The sequence below is a fragment of the Ambystoma mexicanum genome, chromosome 6q, assembly GCF_040938575.1.
Source record: "Ambystoma mexicanum isolate Mex_15411 chromosome 6q, UKY_AmexF1_1, whole genome shotgun sequence".
Taxonomy (NCBI): domain Eukaryota; kingdom Metazoa; phylum Chordata; class Amphibia; order Caudata; family Ambystomatidae; genus Ambystoma; species Ambystoma mexicanum.
This window is the reverse complement of record NC_090937.1, coordinates 234,952,446-234,977,742: the sequence shown is the minus strand read 5'-3', so window position 1 is coordinate 234,977,742 and position 25,297 is coordinate 234,952,446. Positions and strand designations below refer to the sequence as shown.

General features: G+C 45.5%; 1 protein-coding gene across 3 annotated transcripts in view; it reads left to right on the top strand.

Annotated features, from left to right (window-relative positions):
- LOC138515929 (sodium/hydrogen exchanger 9B2-like) overlaps nucleotides 1-25,297 on the top strand; it is a 1,072,421-nt gene that overhangs the window by 59,322 nt on the left and 987,802 nt on the right. For all 3 annotated transcript variants that reach the window (XM_069630694.1, XM_069630697.1, XM_069630696.1), the window contains exon 2: nucleotides 15,144-15,225. The gene's annotated coding sequence lies outside the window, so the exon portion shown is untranslated. The remainder of the gene's footprint in view (nucleotides 1-15,143; nucleotides 15,226-25,297) is intronic.

The window sequence follows — 25,297 nt, the reverse complement described above, 5'->3', positions numbered from 1 at the left end:
GTTCAAAAATTCCTGGAAGATAACCAGCTCCTAGGGTTACGCCAATCTGGCTTCAGACCATGCCACGGCACAGAAACTGCCCTACTGGATCTCAAAAATCAAATTGATGACCTAAGAGATGCCGGCAGGCCTGCTCTCCTTCTCCTGTTAGACCTGTCAGCCGCATTTGATCTGGTAGATCACAAGACCCTATGTCTTCATCTGTCCTCCACTGCTAACTTCTCCCCAAAAGCCTACAAATGGATATCATCCTTCCTCAAAGAGAGAGTGATGAAGGTATTCTCCGACTCCTCTAGTACCGTCCCTAGTCCCATCAAATGCGGTGTCCCTCAAGGGTCCTGCATCTCACCAACTCTCTACAACCGCTTCACGAGGCCACTGTTCCAACTTCTTGATGCCATGGGCATCGCATATACCAACCATGCGGATGACACACAGGTGCTCATACCTCTGACTGGTGACTACCAGACAGACACGAATACTCTCAATCGCATCTACTCCACAATCCAGTCCTGGATGGCTGACAACTGGCCGTGCCTAAACAGCGAGAAAACAGAACTCTTGCTAATTGGATCCACAACCACACTCCGTAAACTCGATGCGCAATACAGTGCATTCACAATAGACAACATCCCCATTACCGTGTCCCAAGCCATCAAGACTCTAGGCGTATACCTGGAACCTAGTATGACCATGGACAGACAGGTTAATGCCATCGCTTCCTCAGCTGCTTACCACTCCAAACTAATTCATGCAGTGAGGCCTTTTTTATCACAAGACAACTGCATCACCATTGCTAGGGCCATTATAGGTTCAAGGCTAGATTACTGCAACGTACTCTATGCCGGCACCTCCCAAAAAAACCTTGCAAATCTTCAAGTTGCCCAAAACGAGCACATCTCTGGGGTGAGAAGGCAGGTCCACTTGCTGCCCGTCAAAGAAAGGATCATTTTCAAAACACTGGCCATTGCACACAAATGCATCCATGGACCTGCACCTACCTACTTAGCTCAGAGGATCTCCATAAAAACACCAGCCAGACCATCCAGGTCTGCGTATGCCAATCGCCTCACTGTTCCTCATACACGAAGAGTCAGAGCTAGTGGCTCCAGTTTCCCCACCTTGGCGGCAAGTCACTGGAACACCCTCCCTGCCCAACTCAGGATAATCAAATCTCACACAACCTTCAGTAAAGCCCTGAAGACAAAGCTTTTTACCTAAACTGCTTCCCCTACTGTATCAGATTATGATTGTCCATGCCCAATGCACCTGACTTGTAACTTACTGTATTCGATGTAACTGTTCTATTCAACTGTACTCGGCTGCTATTTTGTAACCCTCAAGCAAGCCTGCATATGTATTCTTCTCAGCGCCTCTATGCCCACAGGTTGCAGCGCGCTATACAAATACTAAAATAAAATAAATAAAATACAGTATCCCCTAGAAGAGGTGTACCTGGAACAAATGATATCCATTGAATGGCGTAGAATAACACCCGAAAGGACACGGGGCATTCATTCCACCACCCGCCCCCGAACGGTGAAGGAGATGCAGAGGTTTCTAGGTGTATGCAATTACTGTATAATATGAGTATTTGATTATGCCACATTTACCAAACCCCTATTGCAGGGCCTTAAGGAAGCACAAAAATAGAAGAAGAACATAAAATGAACATCTGAAATTAAAGTTTTACAGAACTATAAAACACACTGGCATATGCACCAGTGTTAGCTAATCCAAATTATAGCGAAACATTATATTTGTTCTCACATTCAGGTGGCTCAGTGATGACGGCTATCCTCACACAAGAGAAGCCACAGGGACGCCAACCACTAGCTTACTACAGTGGAAGCCTAGACCCGGTAATCCAAGGACACTTCCCTTGCGAACAATCGCTTGCGGCTGCCTATGCCACATCAACTGTCTATTCCGGATTGGCACGATGGGAAAGGAGGGGATTCAAAAGAAGTGACATAGCCCCCGTCCAACATGAAGAACTACAAAAATAATAGAGGCCCTAACAATGCCAGTAGAGGTGGCGGCAATAGAAATCGCCGCCCACACAGGAAAACAAGACAGAATATCAATGGGGAACAAAATGGCAGACGGAGCGGCAAAAGCAGCAGTTTATTTACCAGAGGGATGGGGAGCTCAGTGATACCCAGGAGAAGGGGAAAAGGTGTCACTCAACACAGCAGAAAGGAAGAAGAGTGGGGAGGAAGAAATGGATGAAAACTTAACACGATCCCCATAGTACACATTATAGAATTACAAGGAGAGCTACAGAAAGGGGAAAAAGAACTGTGGATAAAAAGGGGATGTTCATTGTCACCAACAAACCCGATTTGGCGGCAGAATAGCGCAGGGAAGCCTCTGATGCACAGAAAATTGTTAAATGCAGCTTTAAAACAGCTGCATTTCTCCACCCATGCGTCCGAAGAAAGCATAGCTGCAGAGCGGAGTGAGGGATGGTAAATTCCAAACATGCATGAGCGAGTGAATGTGTTCATGGGAAATTGTATGGTTTGTAAACAGTTTCTGTCTGGTCACACTTTAAAAAATTTGCAGGGAACAATACTACGGCCGGAAGGGCCTTTCCGGCACTTGCATATTGATTATGTTGGATGCAAGAAAGATGTGCCTCCTATAGGTACCTAATCGTAGTGGTCTGTCCATTTTCACGTTTAACTTGAGGCAGCGCCCTGTGCAAAGAATGATGCTAAATCTGTAGCAAAGTTCCTAACGAGGGAAGTATTCCCAAGATGGAGTGTATGTGAGAAAATAAGGTCAGATAATGGGCAACATTTCAGCAACGATCTCTTTGAGGAGATAACACCTCTCTTAGGGATCAAACGCAAACGTTTCACAGTTTACATTCTGCAGGTGAATGGGATTGTGGAGAGAATGAATGGATTACTTAAAGGAGCGTTTGGCTAAGTTAACAACTACTATGTGCCGAAATTGAATTTTTTGCCTCCCTCTTGCACTTTTTGCCCTTTGAAATTCACCTTCCATGGAGCACCACCTTACTCAGCATGAAATTGTAACGGGGAGGAGAATGCATGCGCCTGTCCCTCCTTCACATTCAATTTTGGACGCTAAACCTAGCTCAGACATTCTTGGCAATGAAATTAAATACTATTTAATTGAGATGACCAATGTGCTTCGCTACCTCTCACGCCAGGTCCAGAAATCTACAATTGAGCCAACCAACATTGAAGAGTATACCCAAGTGCATCAAGCATTTCTACAAATGCGGGGGACAAAGTACTTAATTGAAACAGAGTGAGAAAGTGGAAAGAGCCTTGGTTTTGTGGTTCTTTTGAAGTGGTATTCCCGACACCCACAGCAGTGAAAAAAATAAAAGAACCACTTGCATGGATCTAGCCCTCAGACGTTTCGCCGAGATACCAGCAGCACATTTGGAAGAGTAGGAAGCACTTGATGGGAAGTATTAGTCAAATTACATTAACGTTTTTTTACTATAATAAGGTGTTAAAGAAGACCCACAATAGTGATGGAGGATGGACAAGGAAAAACAAGAGGGGGTGTTATTAAAGAGAAGATTGGGGTAAATGTAAAAAGTGTTATATTGTTTTGCATCTTGATTTTCGGTCTCCTTCTTTTCTGGCATTTAGCACATAAGGATAAATTGGGCCTGTCAGCTGGTGGTAATAGAGAGACACGCAGTAAACAAAGTATAACTAGCCCAATAGAATTCTACTAAATTGTCAGGGATGAAGTGGACCTGGCTTCAGAAAATGTATGCTATAGAGCAATGAAGAAGGTGGGACGGGTATCACCAATGGTCAATCATCCCACACCTCATAGGAACTCTGAAGCAATTCTTGCAGGAGAGGTGACAGCATAAGAGGGATGACGTCTGGTACATATGGCCCTGTGCAGGACTAGGGGTATGTTCCAGGGACATACAGTAGAAGTAAAATGGATTGATGAGGGGGGTATACAAGGACAACATCATACAGCTAGAAAGTATGGCCCAGGGGGAGAAGAGTAAACACCAGGTTTTGGAATATGTACCAAAGGTGGCTCATGCTGCTTATCACGAGAAAGCCAATATAACTAGAACTGGGTGATGTAATTACAGGTCAGTCAGCCAAACTAGCCGCCCTACATGGCCACGGGGATGGTGGCTCTGTACCAGTGTGCTGGTCACATGAGTGCTGATGCCCATCGACGGGTGGCTGTGGGCAGGGAACACTGGACGGAGTGGCTGAGAGGACCAATCGGACAGTAAGTTCCTGAGCTCTGGGGAGGTGGCCAGCCTCCAAAGTATCTACAACAGAGTTTGCGAAGGTCATTATCCAACAGGTACTGTGTGAATGTTCCCTTTGCCACCAGCTGCAGAGTGTTTCGTGTTCCGTTCTCAATTGTGCTGACCATTAGCAGTGTATTAAACTTCTGGCGGTCAGCACAAATGTTACTTCACTAATAACAAGTTGTTCCTGGGTGGGGTGTGAATAAATGTGGTACCACATGGGGAGGCATTGTAATGGAAAACAGTCAAACTGTTTGCTTCAGTTGCGCTTCAGTAATCAACGTAAACTTTGAGGAGGTGATGTCCATGAACCAATGAAATTCCTGGAAAACAGAAAAAGTGAATTCTCCAACTTGCAAGTGTTTTGATGGATTTCCGACCATTGTATTTCTTGTTATTAAACTACTGTTCGGATTCCATTCAGATGTCAGCCTTTTGATCACGCCTATTCACTGTTCTGTTTGATTTGTGCTCCCTGTAAGGAAGACATGGTATCAAGAATAGACCGGCACAAGTGTTCACAGTTCAAGGGTGTTTATTAAACTGTATAGATGGGTTGGAAAAACGCCAAATCTAAATCTAAGATGGGAGCATGCACCACCATCAAATAATAATAATAAGGCAGTCCTAGTGGAGTCTTGTCAAATAAAAAGGGCCTATTCTAGAGATAAAAAAAACATTGCCAATCCTTACAACTAAATACAAAAAGAGTGTGGGATAGGGTTCACAGGAAAGGAAGAAGTGTTCACAAATGATAAGTCAGGATGTGGTAGCCGCGGGTCTTCCTTCCCCACGTTTTGTGCATGGGACAAGGCCGGACTCCTGAGAACAGCAACACACTCAAGCTTTCTCAACCCGATACGACAGTTCCAGCTTCATCTATCAGGGCCTTCGGTGGTTAAGTCTCTTTTCTATAAAAAGTCTCTTGCCTCCGAGAACCTGGTGTGGTCAAAATAACAAACAAAAGTTCCTTCCTGTATGTACATTGGGTGATGACTTTTCACCCATGGATCCCCCTCTTCTGGGCTCAGGTCCACAAACAGTTCTTAGCGATATCAGGACCTTCGGAGGTTAGCTTTCTTCCTTCTGATGGCCTGATAGGTTCATGAATAGCAAACAAAAATGTCCTTTTGGATTGCACTTGAGGTGATGATTCTTCACCCCAGGGCCCCTCTCTTCAGGGCTCAGACCCCTCTCGAATATCAGCCTCCCTTCTGTTGGGTTAATGTCTTTTTAACCAGTTCACCGTGGACATCCCTCTTGTCGGGTTAATTCTTGCCACTTCATAATTCATTTTACTTTCTCTTGATGTGGGATTCACTTCCCTTGCGTTCTCAATGGTTTGTCGGTCAAAGACTTTCGACTGTATGAGGATTTTGCTAGACCACTGTATGACGACATTGAACTTTTCCTCGTGGCTCTCCTAGGGCCTTCTGGTATCAGTAGTTTCATTTAACGCGGGATCAACCAGTGTCTTGAGCGTGCACCCATGTGGTGCCGGACTCTGCAGCTGGGTTTCCCTTTAATGGTTTACAGTTTTTTGAACTTTCCTCAATGTGCCACTTTGCGACTTTCATTCAACACAGTTCAGTTTCTTATCGGTTCTCACCTTGACCCACCAACTGTGATGAACCGCTTGGCTTTCCTCGTATCTTGAGTTGAGGACGGTACCACGGTAGCAGGCATCTTTCCCTATCCTGCTTATTGGCATAGGCATGCTCCGGGTACCATTGACCTCTGCTGCAACACACTCTGGCTATTGTTCATGGTCTTACGATTCCTTACACAGAGGCTTTTTGGGTCTGGGTCAGAAAGGGCAAGGTCGCTTCTCTCCTTGTCACCCCTTCGGTTCTCGCTGCTTTTCTCCTCCTCTTGAACTGCCGTGCCTGAATAGCTGTTTCGTTGTGCGGTCTGCCTTGCTCGTATTGTGCGCTTGTCCACCTTTTATCCCTGTCGGGTAAGGAAAGGGCCGTCGGGTGTGGAGTGATTCTGGTTAATTGCCTGACTCTACCTGACCCTTGTGTCGAGACATGTCCGGTGAACGGCTCTAGGGTTAGTCTGGTATTTTCCATAGTGTGAGAAATTGCTTGTGTCGGAAAGGGGGTTCGGTGCGGGGGGCTGCTAAATCCAGAAAGGTGAGATTGGTGGTAGTTGTGAAACAAACTGGAATGATCAGGATTATTATCATGAGATGAACAGGGGGGATTGTGGGAACAATGGTGTTTTGTCCGAGCAGATTGGGAGTGTGGGAAAGAATGACCAGAGGGACGGGAAGGAGAATGACTGGTAGTATTCAGGTAGTTTTTGAATGTACAGGGGTTCGGGATCCTAGGGGATTTGTAATAAATGGAGGGTTTGTTGGATTTGGGCAAGGGAGATCCGATGAGAGGAAGGGAGGCAGATGTGGTATTGCCTACAAAAGCCTCAGGGTCTCTGTCCTTCACATCTTCCTCTTTTTTAAAAAATTATTATTTTTTTTAAACATTTTATTAGTTTCATATCAAGCAAACAGTGCACCATAACCTGGTGCATAAACTACTCAAACCCCAACATCCCACCCCCCCCCATTAAGTCTCTACAAGGGGCCAACACGGTCCACTAGTACACAACTGTCTCTTCTTCTCCATAGTCCAGGGAGCTATCCGTATCCAATTCATCAGGTCCCGATCCCGTCAATGATGCAATCAAATGCTGCCATGCCATCAATGTTTCTGCTTCCTCTTCGCCCCCTCTACATGCTGCCTCCCTCCAGATCACTGTTTCAGCCTCTGGCCACTGCAGGAGGTCCCTCCACCAGGTGTCTACATTGGGTCTCGCTTGAGCTTTCCATCCCATGGCTATCCTACGTTTCGCTAAAATATAGGCCAGATATTTAAGCTTGCATACATGCCCACAAGGAGTCTACCACCAGTTCAATCCCTTTAGTATCCAGTCGGTCTGTGGTTTCCTTCCAATATCTCGCTATTTCGGGACAAGTCCAAAACATGTGTACCATTCCGGCATTCTCCTCCCCACATTCGGCATCGCTGTGTAGCCGCATTTACAAACTTGGCAATTCTCTTCAGGGTCATGTATGCTCTATGAGTAATATACAGTTGGATTTGTTGTAATCAGGCATTCCTTGACACTTTTCTTATGGTATCCTTGCATCCCTTCCCATAGGCCATCACTTATTGTCTCCCCACTTTCTTCTTCCCAGTCTCTCCTCGTTCGAACCACCTCCTTTCCCACTCTAGACATCAATGATTCGTAAATTCTGGAGACCTTGTGTCCCCCATCTGACACTGCTTGGAACATTTCTATGGCCTCATCTGGCTGCTGGGCCAGTTCTACTTCTGACCATGTCTTTTTTAGCATTGCAATCAGCCTCACGTATGTGATATACTGCCCACTGTGTAGACCTGTGTCCTCTCTTAGGCTATCAAACTCTATTCTGCCTCCTCCTTGCCACACATCCCCAACTATTGTCACCCCTACCGGTTCCCAGTGTTCCCTTATGGCGCGTCTCAGTTGATAGTCTATCCCTCGCAGTGTCACCAGAGGGACCTGTGGGGAGCACGGTGTCCGGCTTCCCAACATTACACAGGTCCTATGCCAGATCCTCTTCCCCAGGGTCAGCAATGCCTCTGTCCAGTGGCTCTGTTGCCCACATAGATTAATTCAGGAAATATGGCGTACAATCCGCCCTCAATAGTCTGGACTCTGATGTGGTGTCATCAGAAAGGCATCTAGCTACATATTGCAATTGGCCCGCTAGGTAGTATACTTCAAAATTGGGTAGTTTAATACCCGCTCGGTCGTTTGTGTTTTGTAATTTCCATAGGGCTACCCGATTCCTAATGTTCTGCCAGATGAACCCTCTACACATATTATGGAGCTTATTGAAAAAACGTTTAGGTAATGAATAAGGGACATTTGCGAAATTGTGTAGCAGCCTGGGCAGTACTATCATTTTAAGCAATGCTGTTCTTCACATCATAGTTAGGGGCAACCTTGTCCAGAATCTCATACTGCGTTGGATCCCCTCTATTACTGTCTCTGTATTATTCTTGTGTTCATCTTGAACCTTGTGATACACATTTATCCCCAGGTATCTAAAGGTGTCTACCGCCCATTCAATCTGTAACACTGGCAGCATATCTTGAGGCATTCCCTTATATCTCCCCACAGGGAATATCTTGGACTTCTGTGGGTTTACAGTTATACGTGATACTAGTGCATATCGCTCTAATACCTCTAGTATATATTGTATGTTTTCTCAAGGGTATCTCAGATACAATAGCATGTCATCCGAATATAATGATATCAGGTGTTGTCCCCCTTTCATTGCAATGCCCACCTCCCCGTATTGGTATCTGAGGTACGCTGCCAGTGGCATCGGCGCTAGAATAAACAGCATCGGGGACCAGGGGCAGCCCTGTCTAGTTCCTCTGCCTAGCGTCCACCTTTCCGAGACCACCGACCCTGTCCGAACTCTAGCAATCGGAGCGCCATACAGTAGTTTCACCCACTTCAGGTACACTGGTCCCATCCTCTCATCTTCCTCTTTGGTATAATACCGCGCCTCACCTGGGGCTTTTCCCCGAGTTCCCCCATCTAGGTAATCCCTTATGGCGGGATCTGAGCGCGTCAGCTCTTTCTTGGCCACCCGAATAAGGGATTCTCGAGTTCCGCTTGAGAGAATACCGCCAGGTTTCTCACGTCACCCAGCTGTAATAACCAGCGTTGCTTCTTGCCCAGTGTTTTTTGACTACGTGGTTTTTTATTATGCTCTAATTGGTGAACCCCTGACTACGTATATTTATTTTACATAGTTAAAGGTCCAGTTACTTGCATAGTGGGCCAGATACCCACCCGCCCATCCTCCGTCATCACAGCTCAGATCCAAAGTCGCATTAGCACGCTGGTGGGGGGAGCCAGCCAATCAGGTGGCTAGGAACGCAGGCTGAAACCGGCGATCTCAGCCTGCATGCTCCCCTCCCCCCGAAGCCATCTCCCCCCCCACCCTCTGTTTGCCTTTTTGTGTATTTTTTTTTCCTTTTACACCCTCTACTTGCCTTATTTTGCAGGCCGCACTTGCCACCCCTGCTCCTTCCCCTTGGCTCCGTCCATTGCAGCCATCGTGGAATTGTATTTTCCTTCTGCAGTACGGACGCTGCAAGGCACCCTGTTGGCAGGAGGAAAATACTTTTAATTAGCACTGTCCCAGCCCTTGGGACGGCTGCTAATGGCGTTAACCCCCAATTTGCTCGGGCCGATAACTAGGGCTGCCGGGCCGTTACCGCCGTTCCAGCCCTTGGAACGGGGGTTTAATGCAATATTCACAGAACAGCATCATCAGTCATCTAACATTACTGGAGCTGTCAGGGCAGACGCTAGCATTCTACAGCATGAATGGAGGTAAGACGCTAGAACATTCATCCAAAACCCAACAAAAATGGCTGCTTGAATTTATTGGCATGAATATGATTCAACAATTGTTTTTCTAAGTCAAAATCCAAAGTAGCTCCAACAAAAAAGTTACATCCATCTCTTAAATACTAAATCAATCCAGCAATATGTATAGCTGGCAATTAACAGAGAGTATGATGATTTGTAATGAGAAATACATTATTACAAATCCTAAAAGGAATACTCCAACTAAAGACAAAAACATCAACTCTTTTTAAAAGAAAAATCACAAATAAAGACCAGAAAACCTTGAAAACAAGACCTTAGTAACATATACTAGTGAAAAAAGATAATTTATTTTTTTTACCTTGGGGTGGGAGGGAGCTTCCTATGCAACAGTGGAGTAATATGTTCAGAATTGTAGTTGAGTCAATGGAGTAGTTGCTAGATTCCATCTAACCAATCCACTGTAAAATGTTTGTGGGAGCACCAGCCTTGCACAATACTGCAGGGTTCGAAATTGTTAACAGCAAGTTAGTTCCTGGCTGCAGTCTAGAAAAGCCTAGTCAGCCTGACACCAACATTTGCCAGGAGCTACATTGGGCTCCCCAAGTTATCTGGTGCTATGTGAACATACCTATGTGACATTAACTCTGTGTGTTGGGAATGTGTATAAAGGAGCATGGACACATCTAGAAGAAGTGTAAAGCAAAAATTATCAGATAAAACTGACAGTTCGTTTTCACCTTATAAGGGAGTTACATTTGCAGAACGCTATATGACCGCTCCTGGTTTCCTACAGATAGCTCCTGGTTACTGTGGGTGATGCTGAACACACAGGAGCTGCTTCCAGCTCCTGCTAGTCAAATCCTTATTTTTTGTACTCCTGATACTGTACATGACCGAGTGTTTCGAACATTCTTTGCTCCTAGAACATGCTTCCTCTCCTTCCCTTTGTCGCTAAATACTGATGTGAATTTTGATGTTGGAGGTCGCAGGCCACCCATCGGCAGTCCTCCCCTCACGCTGCCACAATAGACAATTTACCCACCAAACAAGCAATAACTTGCTGAAACCAAATATAAAAGACATGAAGATAAAAACAATACAACTTTATCAGGCCGTATAACCCTTATTTTTTTTTAAAGATTTAAACTCTAACCAAACTATGTTAACAACTAAGAATGTGGGGCTTAAATCTGCAAGACTTAATCAAATGAGCGCATTGAGGAGCAAATGCAAACATATTGGTCCTCATTACGAGTCCGGCGTTAGCCGTGCCGGAAAAACCGGCAGGCTGCCGCCAGACCTGAAATACCATTCCACCTCCGTGATTGCCAGAATCACTGGGGCATTACAACCCCGGTGAGCCGGTAATTCCGTAGGCGGAATTCTGTAAATCCCCATTTCCAACAGGACTCCATGGGGATGGGACAATGGAAACACTGGTTCCGTCTATGACGGAGCCGGTGTTTCCATTTCCGTCTGCAGGCGGGAGGTGTTAATCCCGCCAGGCCAGACCTGGTGGGAGTAACACCTCCAGCCTGCAGAACTCTGAATCAGCCGGTCTGGAAACAACGGTGACTGCGGATTTAATGCCACCGTTGTTTCCGGACCAGCAGGGTCATAATGAGGCCCATTATCTTTAAAACATAGCCCAAACTCAATTTTTTCATTATTGTAGCAATACATTGAAGACTCCCCAAATCTCCCCAAAACACGTTTACTAATGCTAAATCCCAAAACAGACCTATTCCTCCACATTCCCCTAGAACATTAATGGCACTTCTACACTTCTGGGGCAAAGTCAGACTCATCAGGGATAAAATAAAAGCCTCACCGAAAATACTGTTAGCAGAGACTCTCCAGGTATCCATCCAGAGCAATGCCAGTGATATTTTACCCTGTCACTTACCAAAATAATCTGCAGTCTCACACCAACCAGCTCCTTCAATTATCCCATACTAACCTATGCTATACAGGCTACTTTGTGTTCTGCATCAAGAACATCATGGTTGTCTTTGGCATCACTGCTGGCGGTCTGAATGCAGACATCAAGGATTTCCTTGATTCTGGTTGGAGACATTTATGTTTGAGCCTCATTTGTTTGGGAATGGGCATCACACGGTGACATTTTTGGCTTGGCCTAATTTTCAGACACACAGGTATGGAGTTCTGTCATCAAGGCTTTGTGTGAATTACAGGACACTAGTTTTTCTTCATGTATCGAGCTTAAGTAACAACTCAGTGGCTAGAAAGAACACTAGTTTGTTAAGGCGAGGTCTCAACGGCAGATTTAAAGATGAGTTGGCCAGAGTTGTCCCTCCTTTTACCCAGATAAACCTTCAGAAAAAGTGGAAAAAAGGAGAAACACAAGGGCTAGGTTTCTGGACATTCAGTGGAAGTTACAGTGTGCAAATCCCCAAATCAATTTGTATCCTTGGGTTTCGATGAACCAATGGAGGTTGCTACTGTTTGTTTCGCTGTTCATGGCGCATCACTACATAGGATAGGGGGCAGTGAAGATGCATTGTTCTGTGGCTGCATTGTGGACTACAGGCGCATTTGATAAAGGATTGTGAAGCTTGTACCATGCAGCTTTCGAGATAGATGATCACCAACCTGGTTTGAGTAAGGAGAGGGTGGATTGATCTGCTCCACTATTTTTTTCAAAACAATATAAGGTTTACCAGTAATACTGGTTTTGGGTCCTTGCTCATGTTAAAGCTATTTTGCCATCATAAGTTAAGCAGGGCTGGATTAAGGTTCCCGGGCGGATCCGTGTGCAACCAGTCACCGGTGCCCAGGTAATTGGGTTTCGTTTATACTTGCTGCCCCTGTACAAGAAGCAATATTCCAATATGGATGTACATGAAGACCATTGTTAATAACTGATTTTCGAAACATTTCACCAGTTAGTGCTGTTAAGAGTTGAACAAATACATTATCTAGTGCTTGACTTACTGTACTTATTGAAATATTGTTAAACAATGCAAATGTCCACAAAATGTAACTTCTCTTGATTTAGAACCATGGCTGTTGTCAGATGTATTTATTGTACCTGTGTTTGAAATTGTTGGTAGCTACCTAGCTCCTGCCTGTAGCCTAGTATAGCTTGGTTAGCTTCCCAGCAACAGGTACAAGGATCTATTTTTGACTCCTCATGCCAACTGATGCCGTTCAAATATACTTGTGCAACATTAACTCTGTTTGTTGAATAAAGGGCATGTCGAGGATATCCGCACAATGAATCCTATTTAATGGACAAAAGGTTACTTTGCGTCCCATGCAGATATTAGAGTTTGCAGTGCGATGTGCATGATCACCTGGCTATCTAGAGAGAGCCTCTGCCTTGTGGATGATGACTAATCACACAGAGCTGCAGTCAGCCCTGTCCCTACAAGTCTTATTTTCAAATGCAGTTGTATTCAATTTCTTGTAATACTATGCTTAGCTCTTGCAATGAGGATTACCTGAATTCAATGCTTGAGTAACACAGAGTAACTGTTTTCCATTACGTAACAACCCATGTGAAGTTACCACAATGTGGTACATTTTCTATCACTACCTATTTATGTTAATAAATTAAAAAACCAGCGCATATCTTGTATTTTTGAGAAGTAGTGCTACTAGTACAAAGTCACAGCTTTGATCTTGAGCAATGGCAGTGTTGCGTCTCTTTAGCTGTTAAAATTTCACTGTGTTTGTGTGTATGTTTCGGATGTACAGTAAGATATGCATTTAATGTATCTTTCTTTTGAAATATTGCTAACCAAAGTGTAATAATTAACTTCCATCATGTGACAATGTTGCTGCCCAGCTCCCATGACAACTAGATTGTTTTCATTGGAGGTGCGTTACTCTTTCCTACAAATTTGCATGAGTGACCCCAACCCAACATAGGGAACATCAGTTGTCCCCATGAGAAGGTTTAAAATTATGGGTTTAAATAATGCATAATTCATGGATCGAAATTGCTATTGGATAACCAGGAGCTAAAAGTAGCTTGTGGGTATCCAGCATTAGCCAGTGACCAGGAGCTATCAATGAGGAACAAGGAGCTAGTATATAGCGGTCCTCAAATCTAACATCCTTACAAGTTGTAAACAAATCATTGTGCACATTATTTATGACCCTTTATGCTTTAAATGTTGTATAGATGTGTCCTAATGTTTATTTATAGATTGCTCCAAATGCTGAGAGTTGAATTGAAATCGGTGTGTTTGTTCGACATCAGTTGGCCTGAAGAGCCAAAAGTAGCTCCTGGTAGATGTTAGTATCAAGCTAACCAGTCTGTTCTAGGCAACAAGCAGGAGCAAAATAGCTCCCAGCTTCTCTCAATTTCGAACCCTGCTTGATATAGCACAATTTTGAGAATATATTGTTAAAAAGCCATGCAATTTACAATTGTTCTGTAGGGTGATATATGGAAAACCTCCAATGGATGGATGGCAGGTCACCAACCGGACACAGCAGCATTTTACAACTTTATGATGCCTGTGCTCATATATTCTGGCACTGCCACTAATATTCATGCTGGTGCCTAAAATGTTTTTCTGCATTGCAACATGTTAATGATGCCGGTTTTCACAATATATGCCAGCATGGCCCTGCTATGTCAGTATTGCCACTGTAAAATCTTCTCTATGATTCATGAAGTACATGTTGTAACCCTATAAGAAGAGACCTATAAACAAGTTAATTGACTGGTGTTGCCAGTGTATAAAAACTCTAGCTCCTCACTGAAGAAAATGTGGTTTGCCTTAGAATAGTGTAAGAGTGTGCCCACTATCAAACTGTACTTCATGATCAGTGTTTTAGGAGATTCGAATCTCCTGGTAGTTTTGCGTTTCCTCATAAAGACCCATTTACTTTAGGTTTAATAGCAACATCAACCTAAACACAACACCTTCTTGAATGTCATTAGTATCTGTATTAAAATCAATGCATATAAAATTACTTCTTCAGAGAATTACAGCCATGCTCTAAAAAAACACTTCCAAACTTGTTTTGTAGCTAATCACTGTGCCAATGTTTTAGAACTATAATTATCTCTAGACCAATAGCATTGTGATGAACTATGAGGACTGGAGATATTTTTCTACAATGGCAGCACCTCTGCATTAATTTATATCCAGATCTCTTTTTATAAAGCTATACCATTGGTGCCAATTGAAGGGACATTTCATTGACAGAGCCCCCTGATGGGATTCAGATCTTGCACACAATATATGGCAACCACTTTAAAGAGCATTCACGAGCCTGGTACGCCTGCCCCCACCCCAATAAACTGCAGGTTGCCCCACAAATTCTTCCACTCGGACATACAGAAAGAAAGTCAGACACTTTAATTGTCTCTTAGTCATGTGCACACACGCCCATGTTCACTCGTACTCTTTCTCTCTCTCTGTCTCTATCTCATATGCAAGCAACTTTCCTTTCAACACAGTGATAGTGTCCTCTCTCCCTCCAGGCTGCAGGCTGGCCCTCCTCTATTCGACCAGGATTGATGGCAGTCAGGCAGCAGTGACAAGACCTGTGGCGCGGGGGGACAGGTGAGTTTGGGTGGGGCACTGAAGGGAACATGAGCACTGAGGGTGTGGTGTCTGGCAGGGGGCAAAGGCAGCAGTTCGTCAAAACTCGATGCTGCAGCCTGTGACCAGTACCTGTCTGCTGCTGCCTCACGGCGGCACGCATATGAGTCACCTCCTCCTCCAACTCCAACCATGCAGCCTGAAAGAAATGGATAAATGCTACCTAGCCTGAGCAACAAGCTCCACCACTAGATCCACTCCTCAGCACAAAGTAACAGTGGTGCAATTGCGAAATTCCTCTGCCTCTGTGGCCCTTTGTGATAGGATGGGCCTGGTGCAAATTAATCTGGCATTGGCAGTAAAACTTTGAAAACACCAACTTTATTTGATTCTGGGAAATGAAAATTGGAGTCTGAGTTTATTTATTTATTGTTTGCTTGTTAGGCGCTTATACAATAAGAAAATACTTTTTCAAAGCGCCCACAGGGCAGGGAGGGAGCAAGGGTGGGAAGTACATTTAAAAACACAAAATTTAAGAGCAGTGGGGGAAAAAGATAGAAGGGACGAACCTACTATACCTTGTGAGTATTCAGAACGTGCATGTTCAGCAAGGAAGAGGGAAGAGGGGGTAAGTTATGGGCAGTCCAAGCTCATGGGTGAGCACAGAGGAAGTTCTAGGAATGTTGAGTACTACACGGACTGGTGCCACGGGAGGTGTAAGTGAGAATCTCCAGGGTGGAGGGTGTGCAGATGCAAGTGCCTTAAATAGACAGGAGCTGGGGAGAATTGGTGAGGGAGGTCAGGGCTCTGAGGATGCATAAGGGCCCTGGACACCGATTTGGCAACTATGGGATTAGCAGAGGAGGAAAAGAGGGAAGTCATAAAGAGCTTCCGGAATTTGAGAAGATCTTGCTCAAGGCGCAAGGGGAAGCTATTCCATAGGAGGGAGCCCGCTTAGGAAAGTGAACGACCATCTGCCCTCTGTTTAGCAAAACTCTTTATACACAAAGCGTTGGCACCAGAGGAACGTAGTGGTCTAGAGGGAGAGTATTTAGTGAGATAAAGTTGAAGATGTGTGGTCCCCGGGCCCAGACAGCCTTGTGGATGATGCAGAGGGATTTAAATGTTATCCGTGCAGCAACCGGGAGCCAGTGAAGACTTTTTAATGCAGGAGAGATGCGATACCCAATATTCTTGAGTAGTTCCTAAGATCGTGACTGATAAAGTGCATTCTGTTGATGGTACTATTTTGTCCTTGGCCTCTGGGCCAATGTCTCCTCAGACCAGGATGCTTAGTAATCCGATTCTTTCAATCTACCAAAGAGAACTTTTTATCTCATTAAGTCTACACAAGTTTCATTGATTTTTGGAATCCATTTGCACGGGGGACATAATGCTTACATTGGTGTATATTGTATGGGTGCAGAAGAAGGCACACAGGTGGCATATTGATTTTAGGTTGCAGATGTTTGTTTTTATAAGAAACAAAAATGGGTTTGGGAAAGGCCTAACTATCCCTAACCACTAAGAGGGGTTGCCCTGCCTCAACAAAAGGATACTATGGACTTGGTCCACGGTCCTGTATCTAAGCTTTTTTCCATCCCTTACACTCTCAATCTAACTTTAAGAAAAGTCGGTGTCTTCTTGATTCCAGAAGGAGACCTCTCCCGTTCTGGATGCTGCCACCAAAGCGCAGTTGTTGTGCAAACAAAATGTATCCCATTCAATGTTCATACATTTGGCCAAATTAAATATAACCCATTTCCCTGCTCTCCTGGAGGGAACCTCTTCCTGGGTTCCTAGTTCCTGTTTTTCACAAAATAATGTTCCTCCGAATCCTGTGGGGAATTCCCCTTCCCCAGTCCATAGCACAATAATAATGAACCTTCCCAGTCTCCTGACAGGCCTGGTTCACTAATCTGCCAGACCTCACCGTAGACGTTTCCAGTAGTGTTAAAGTCTGGTTTACTCTCCTGCCCGACTTGATTTCCACAACTCTTGCTCTCAAAGGGTTTTATAGTCTGAGCTTCAGCCCACAAATTTTAAATCTTCTTGCTTGGAGGTGGGTCCTCGATCCTATTCCACTTGTGGGCTTCGTCCACTTTCATCTGGGTCCCAGACACTGTTCCTTTGGCTTGGCAGGATCCTTGTTCATTTGTTACCTAATATCCCCTTGGACAGGCCTGGTATACTCCCCTGCCAGGTACTTTCCCACCTAGGTGTACTATTAGTGTTGGTTTCTGCTTGTTTGTCTCCTCTTCTATTCTCTTGTATCCCTTGGGACATATTTATCTGCTTCACACAGTTAGCAATATATTACATATTGTAGCAACGCTTTTGTGCTCCTGCCGCGCTCAGTGTTCTCCTTCTCGCACCTCCAGCGTCTCTCTTTCCTCCGGCTGGCGGCGTCTCGGTTCCAGGTTGCTTTTCACTGGTCTAGCATCCCACGTCTCTGCCACCGAACAGGTCCGCCTCGCTAAAACCTCTCAGGTATTTGTAGCCGCCGCGTCCCAGCCTTCAGTCTTCAGGTTCCTCGGAGCGGCTCCAGCGTCTCCTTCCCTGCTCCTCCTGGGCTAGTTGTTGAACTACGGAATGAGTCGTTGCCCTTTTACTGCGCACCCTTTTCTTTGGCTGCTGTACTGCGTCCTTTCCATTCTGAACTGAGAGGCGTAGGAAGTGCCTGGGGACACCCACCCCAAAAATCATAGAACTCGCTCCGGCAGAACTCGAGATGAGAACGTCTGAAGAATGCAGCCTGTAACGGCCCCTGAGACTGGCAATGCCACGGTCCTGATGGCTCCTCCAGTCGGGAGCTGTGTGGCAGATACACCACGAAGAACCATCTGGTGGCTTTATACTGCAAGATCATTCGGTCAGATCACCTGAACCGGGTACATCAGCTTATCCAGCAGCTGCGTGCCGTGGCGCAGGGGAGGGACGCTGCTTAAGGCTGCTTAAGGCTAGCTCGCGCTGCAGGGATCCTGTCCCAGACGCTGCGTGAGAGGAACCAGCATCAGAGGGACACCGAAGATCTCTTCTAACCTACCGACACCCGGATCGTCAAAGGCGGGCACTAAATGTTGGCGGCTTTTGAAGGAGTGACGATGCAGCTTACTGCGGCGGGGAAGTGGGCGCTACGCTAATAACACCGTCACATGTAAGATCCGTAATAATAAACTGACCCAGCATGAGTGAGAGCTACTGCATGCATTGACATGCACGCTGACTACAGGGGCACACGGGAGAGGAGCAAACCATAGGAGGGGCTGACCACAGAAAGACCCTTTGGAAATTCAGGTGGCACATCAGAGCCTACTACACGCGCGCACACAAGATTTCAACCTGGAAGACTGCGACCGATAAGTAATCCTCACCCTTCCTTTCATGAGGACTGCAATACAGGATTACCTACCGTACCGCGGAATACCCGCAACAACACAAGAAACTCAACACTTACTTTGGAGGCAGCAAACACTCAGGCACAGCCAAGAGAGAATAGGCCCGTGCTGACAGGGCAACAGCCCCTGTTAGTTACTTTGAGGGCAGTTCACCTGGGGAGACATCGGAATCAGAACCACAAACTACCCAGAGGCCAGAGAAAGAGTCAAAAGGTTGGTCCATGATTCATAACGAGAAACCCTCCACGTAACAGACTGAAGACTTGGGGAAACCAATAAGAGAAGGGGGCAAACGATGTGCGCCGGATCCATGCTGACTTACCAGGCTCAGCCCTGAGCTATCATAAAACGGATACCCTGAGCTGACATTGACGGAGGGCTTTGGGCTCTGCACCAGGTCACACATGGCAGATACATTCTGGGGATGAGTCAAGACCGAGGACCCTGGACAGCGGCGGTATATGACCTGGCAATGAAGAAGAGAGGACAGGCACAAATACACTCAAGCTACTGGTGCCACCCGCCTGACAGGCAGGGTAATGCTGGAGGTCGTGTGGACCCTGAACAGGACAAGGGAGTAGGAAGACACAGATACCCCTACCCCAGCTGCATCTGCCTACAGCAGCAATCAAGATTGGCGTGTCTACCAATCCCCTCAAATATAAGTTATATGTTTGGAGCTATCTTGGGCCACAGAAATACTGCAACTTCAAACAGCACTAACGCTTGACCCCACTATATAATGCCTAAGGGGGCGGCCTCTAAGAAGAGCGGGCGATGGACAGATTTACCAAACTAACAGTCAAATCAAGCAACATGAGCAACAAGGGAACTACTAACTCAGAGGCGACAATGCCGACTACTTTCTCGGCCCCCATGGATCTACAAGGCATGTTTACCTCAGTGCAACAGGGATTTGAGGCTATAAACGACAAACTGAACAGCATTAACATTAGCGTCACAACGATGAGAGCCCAGTTAGAAAAGGCTACACATAGAATCACAGAGACCGAAACAAGAATTGGCACAGCCAAATATGCAATAGAAGAACTTAAAAACACAGTGACAAACATGGCTAAAGATCTGGGACCTGTTAAACTGGAATGTGAGGATTTAGAGGCGAGATCTCGCCGGAACAACATACGCATCATAGGGGTGCCCAAAGAAGCTTTGAAAGGACCTGTGGAACTCGCCGTTGAGGAACTACTTGAAGACCTATTGGGGAACCCCGGCAGGTCCTCAATGTTCGTCGTAGAATGGGCGCATAGATCTCTGACAGCAAAACCCAAGCCGGGCGCCTTTCCCTGCCCAAACGTAGCACGACTCATGAACTATAGGGACCGGAACATGGTTCTGAGAACAGCGAGGGAGAAACAATGAAGATAGGGTCCAGTGTCATCCGTATTTTCCCGGACTACACCCTTGCGTTTCAACAAGAACGGCGTACATTTATCGGAGTAAAAAAACTGCTGAGGGAACGCAAGATACCGTACTCGGTGATGTATCCGGCCAGACTACGCATGCAATATCAGAATAAGACGTACTTCTTTACATTCCCCGAGGAAGTTGCCACCTTTGTCGAGGCCAACATTCCGCTACTTGCTAAGCAGCCGTCAGAAGAAGGAAATTTTGCGTAAGGTAAAAATAGCCCCGGAGGACATATTGATCTAGCTGTAATAGCTAACCGTTACTGTAATAATAGGGCACTTGCTGTGCTAGATAAATACACAAACTGGGACTGCGTCACTTAGAATATAGGGATGGCCCCTGGGTACATGAACAGTAAGAAACATTATGATGAGTAGGATTAGCCTACGGATCGTACTGGGCATGAGGTTATGTGAGATCAGGCAGCTAATGAGCGGTTATTATATAACTGTGATACCCGCCCATGATCCACTCTGTTGGCGACTGAATGGTCACCGCTCCAATTATAATGGGGAACAAAACTTGGTCTGTAAATTGTGTGAGGCTTGGAGAATGTTGTTACACGTAGATGGGGGTAACCAATGCAGACGCGACCGCTGAGTGCACAAAGGAAATCATAATGAGTGTTAGCAATGTTAAGTTAACGGTTTGGAAAGGACCCGGATAGACAAGAATTAGATAGTATGCTCCGGAACCAGGCCACCAAAGGCAGCGGACACCCCCCAATGCGAGTGCATAGTTTAAAAGGGCAAGGGGGATGTTCATTGGGTACTGAATACTAGAGGTCAGGGGTACTATGAGGGAGGGGTTGGAGGTTAACAGGGGTAGTTGGGTTGAAAAAGTTCAAAAAATGCACAGACTAATCGCAACATATTATCATGCTAAGATACTGCGGGAAACTATGATGGTGAAACACGAATACATATAAGACAATGGTTGATGCAGGGGCGAAAGGAATAACATTGCTTAGCTGAAATGTGAGAGGCCTGGGTGCGCCTGTGAAGATGAGAACATTTATGGTCTACGTCAACAGACAAGGCACCCAGATATTATTTTGACAGGAAACACATCTACTAGACCACCAGGCTCACAGGTTTGCCCCTGGGTGGCAGGGGAACCATGATACTAATTCACAAATCTCTCCTGTTTCCGCCACAAAAGTGACCCAGGTGGTAGATATGTGGTGGTGCACGGGAATTTTGGCAGCGTGGAAACACTTATGATCAATGTATACAGCCCCATTATAGATGACCCAGAGTATTACACAGAAGTCTTTCGTAAGTGCGCTAGGTACCCTACCGACAAGGTAATATGTGGCAGAGATTTTAATACCATCATGGATGTGGACTTAGATAGGATGTCAATCACTCCTAGATCATTGACAAATGCAGCACGGGTGATACACACAAAGCACTGCTACTGACTGGGATATTGATGACTATTTAGCAAGCACTCCCACAACACTTCTATCCGGCGAAGCCTGCAATGCCTTGGAAGCACCGATAACACTTAGTGAAATAAAAGAAGCTATAAAAAGCCTCCCGAGTGGTAAGGCACCGGGCTGAGATGGGCTCAGCACAGAATTGTATAAGGAATTTGTGGCAGAGCTGGCACCCTATCTCTTGGCAATATGGACCGAGTCCGGCACTGGAGTCCGGTATACTAACAGACTCAACACGGGAAGCGATTATCATTCTACTATTAAAACCTGGGAAACCACCTAAAGAGTGTTGGTCATATCGTCCATTGTCCCTGATAAATACAGACGCGAAAATATTCGCAAAGATACTCGCCTCCCGATTGAACCCACTGATGCCATATAGGGTGCGCAAAGATCAAGCCGGTTTTGTACAGGGCAGGTCCACTGCCTCCAATATACAGACGTGTTTTAATATACTCGCAAAAATCCCCCAAGAAACCATGGGGGTAGCAGTCGCCTTAGACGTGCAGAAGACATTTGACACTGTGAATTGGCCCTTCTTATTCATAGTACTCCATAATTATGGGTTTGGTCCCAATTTGATTAAATGGGTGTGCATTCTGTACACACAGCCATATGCACGGTTATGTGTAAATGGGATGCTGTCCTTGATCCTGACCCTAGCCGGCGGCACCAGACAGGGATGGCCCCTCTCCCTACTACTATTCACACTGGTGACAGAGCCATTAGCAGACCTCCTGAGGGCACGGTATGTGCGGACCGGGATCACTATAGCGGGGAAAGCCGAATTGATAACTCTTTATGCAGACAATATAATGTTATACATAAAGGATCCCAGGTGGAACCTACAGAGGGTTCTGTCAGCAGTTCAGAAATGTGGGGAACATGCGGGATTCAAACCGAATTCCAACAAATCTTGAGATATTCCCCTTGACCGAAAAGACCGGGGAACCCACCGAACTTTGCGGTTTAAAATGGACACCCCAACTGGTGAGATATTTAGCTGTTGAGATAGCACAAACAGCTCGACTGCTGCGCTCCCTTAATTATGAAGAACTAACTGATGCTTTCTGAGCCAAAATTGACCGCTGGAATCAATTCCATATATCATATATGGGCAGACTAGCTCAGGTGAAGTTCATTATACTCCCAAAACTCTTTTATCTCCTCAGTACAGTCCCTCTGTGGCCAGGGAGATCCTTTTTCTCATGCTTACAAAGTGCGTGCTCTGTGTTTGTGTGGAAAGGACGGGCGCGAGCCAACTGGAGGCGTCTTAAAATGCCATATGAGCAGGGTGGGCTGATGGCTCCCGACTTTGAACTTTATTTTCTGGTGGCACAGGCGTATAATGCGATATACTGGATTAGGAAGCAGGGGGTCCAGACCGCCACAAGTAGCACTTAAAACGCTTGGGAAAAACCCTACCTTCCTTCTCCACGGCTTAGCGGAAGGGAGGCCCAAAAGCGACAATCAAATGGATCCGGCCCTGGTCACTCAGCGAGCATGAGCTAGGTTTTTAGGCCACACTTAAGGCTCGATAATGTATATTCCAGACATGCCCATCTGCGGTGCATCGTATTTACCACCATCGTAAGATGAGAGCTTAACTACAAACTGGCGGGAAAGGGGGATACTGCACTTTAAAGACCTGTTACCAGATGGTCAGTTTATAACCTGGAAGACGTCTAGGTTACAATTGGGGACACTCCTTCCCAGAAATTACAATACATTCCCGAGTGAACCGCCCACACATCCAAGCTTCAAATATGCACTCGCCCCATGTACGGCCAAAAAGAAAGCCTCAGCACTGTATAAAATAACATTGTCTGTCAGGACGGTGCAGGCACCGGACATTCAAGGGGAATGGGAAAAGGACCTAGGGATCACTTTCACAGAGGCACACTGGGCACAACTGTGCAAATTGACAAAGCAGATCTCCTATAACTCCAGGTACAGACTTATCCAGTTTAAGATACTGAACAAAGTGCACCTTACCCCAGCATGCCTTGCAAAAATGTATATCGCTTCTGAAGGGAAATGCCCGAGATGTGGGAATGATGATGCGGGTTTGCTACACATGCTATGGTCCTGCAGGACACTGAGTATTGGGTCTAATGTGTGTGCTGCGCTAGAAAAGTTGGTCGATCAACCTGTCACAAGGGAGCAGACATGTTTACTGGGATTAGTGTGCAAGATGAACCCCATCCACCGTCGGCTCTTTAACCTGGGTCTTTTATTGGCAAAACGTGCCATATTGTTGAGATGGAAAAGCAAGAAACTCCCCACAATGGAGGATTGGCAAACGATAATGAGGAAGTTTACACTAGCCTGTTACCCTAAACAAATTGCCCGAAAGATATATGGGGAGGATTCAGACAGTACTTATTTAGCAGAAGTGAAGACGAAACTGTGGAGGACGGGATTGTCATGATGTTTGAACAGTAAATCCTTTGGATGTATGCATCACATTATACCAATGTATCACGAAAAAGAAAAAGTCAATTGTATGGAATGTGTTGTTGCACCTCTGTGTACTGTTTAATCAGGTTTTTTAAGAAAGGTTTTCAAACTGTAACATCTGATGTCTGGCTCATCTATTGATACCCTGCCTGTCTCACAGGGGTGAAAGGTATAACTTGCCTTGAACCGAGAAGTCACTCCAGAGTGACTGGAGTGTGTGAAGAGGTGTCCAGGGTGTCCACTCTACTTCTGACCTTTATCTGATGTGGTTTTGCTAACTAAACACAATCTGTGAAGTAACGTGAGTGTGCAGTGATGTCGGAGCTGCCAACCACAGCATGGCACCCCATACATTGCACACTTTTGCCAACCAAGACATGACGCTTCATGCATCAGGCCAACCAACTTGTTTTTGCCAACCAAGGCAGGATTTGGTGTGCCTCACGCAGCGTTACGCTCCGGTGGAGGAGCTTTCTCACACCTGGCCATGAAAACCATTGGAGGAACAAAATGCGTTGCACTGCAACTTCGCTGTTGCTGGTAACGCTCCTTTTCTTTCCCAATGCTGCTCTGTGCTGTTCCTTGCTCTTGTTAACAGTACCTTTCTTCCTGCTCTGACTTCCTACATTAGCAGTTCCCACTCTATCTCCTTCTTGCCCCTGGATTTTGTTTTCCTGTCGCTTGCTTCTGCTTGTGTGCTGTCTAATACAGCCTTTTGTTAACCTACCATAATTTGTGGACTCCCAGGTGTTTAGACTACGTTGATACTGCTAAATTGCTACCAGTACTCTATTCCACCCCTTTGCCTGGACTGCAACTCTGCACCAAGGTTTTTTTTAAACTACAATTGGAGTTTTTCCTTCGTTTTTTCAATTCCCTTTTTCCAGGCTGGTCTTTTCCATCAAGACAACCCTACCATCGGGTGAGGAGAAATCTTATCTTCCAAGAAGTGAGGTAGAAGGTGATGTGGATGTTAATATAATTTGTTGATCCAACCCCAAACCTTTCTAACCTCACAATTACAATTACCCATGTCTAACATGTCAGCAGAACTGATTCTAGAACTAGAAAAAATTAAAATGTAGATTGACTGCTGAAAGCTGGAGGTACAATCTGAAATGCAAGAAAAAGAAACTAGGTAGGAACTGCAACTCCGAGAGAAAGAGATGCAGCATGAGCTTGATATGAAAAGATTGTCTTTGACCCCCTTTCTGTTTCATAGTCTTCTTTACCAGACACCTCTTGGTTCAGGAAGCCTCGCCCCCTAAAATATTTGGTGAGTGTGTATGATGCAAAAACTGATTTTATTTTATTTTTATTTATTTGTTTATAAAGCGCTGAAAGCCCACAGGCATCAGAGCGCTAA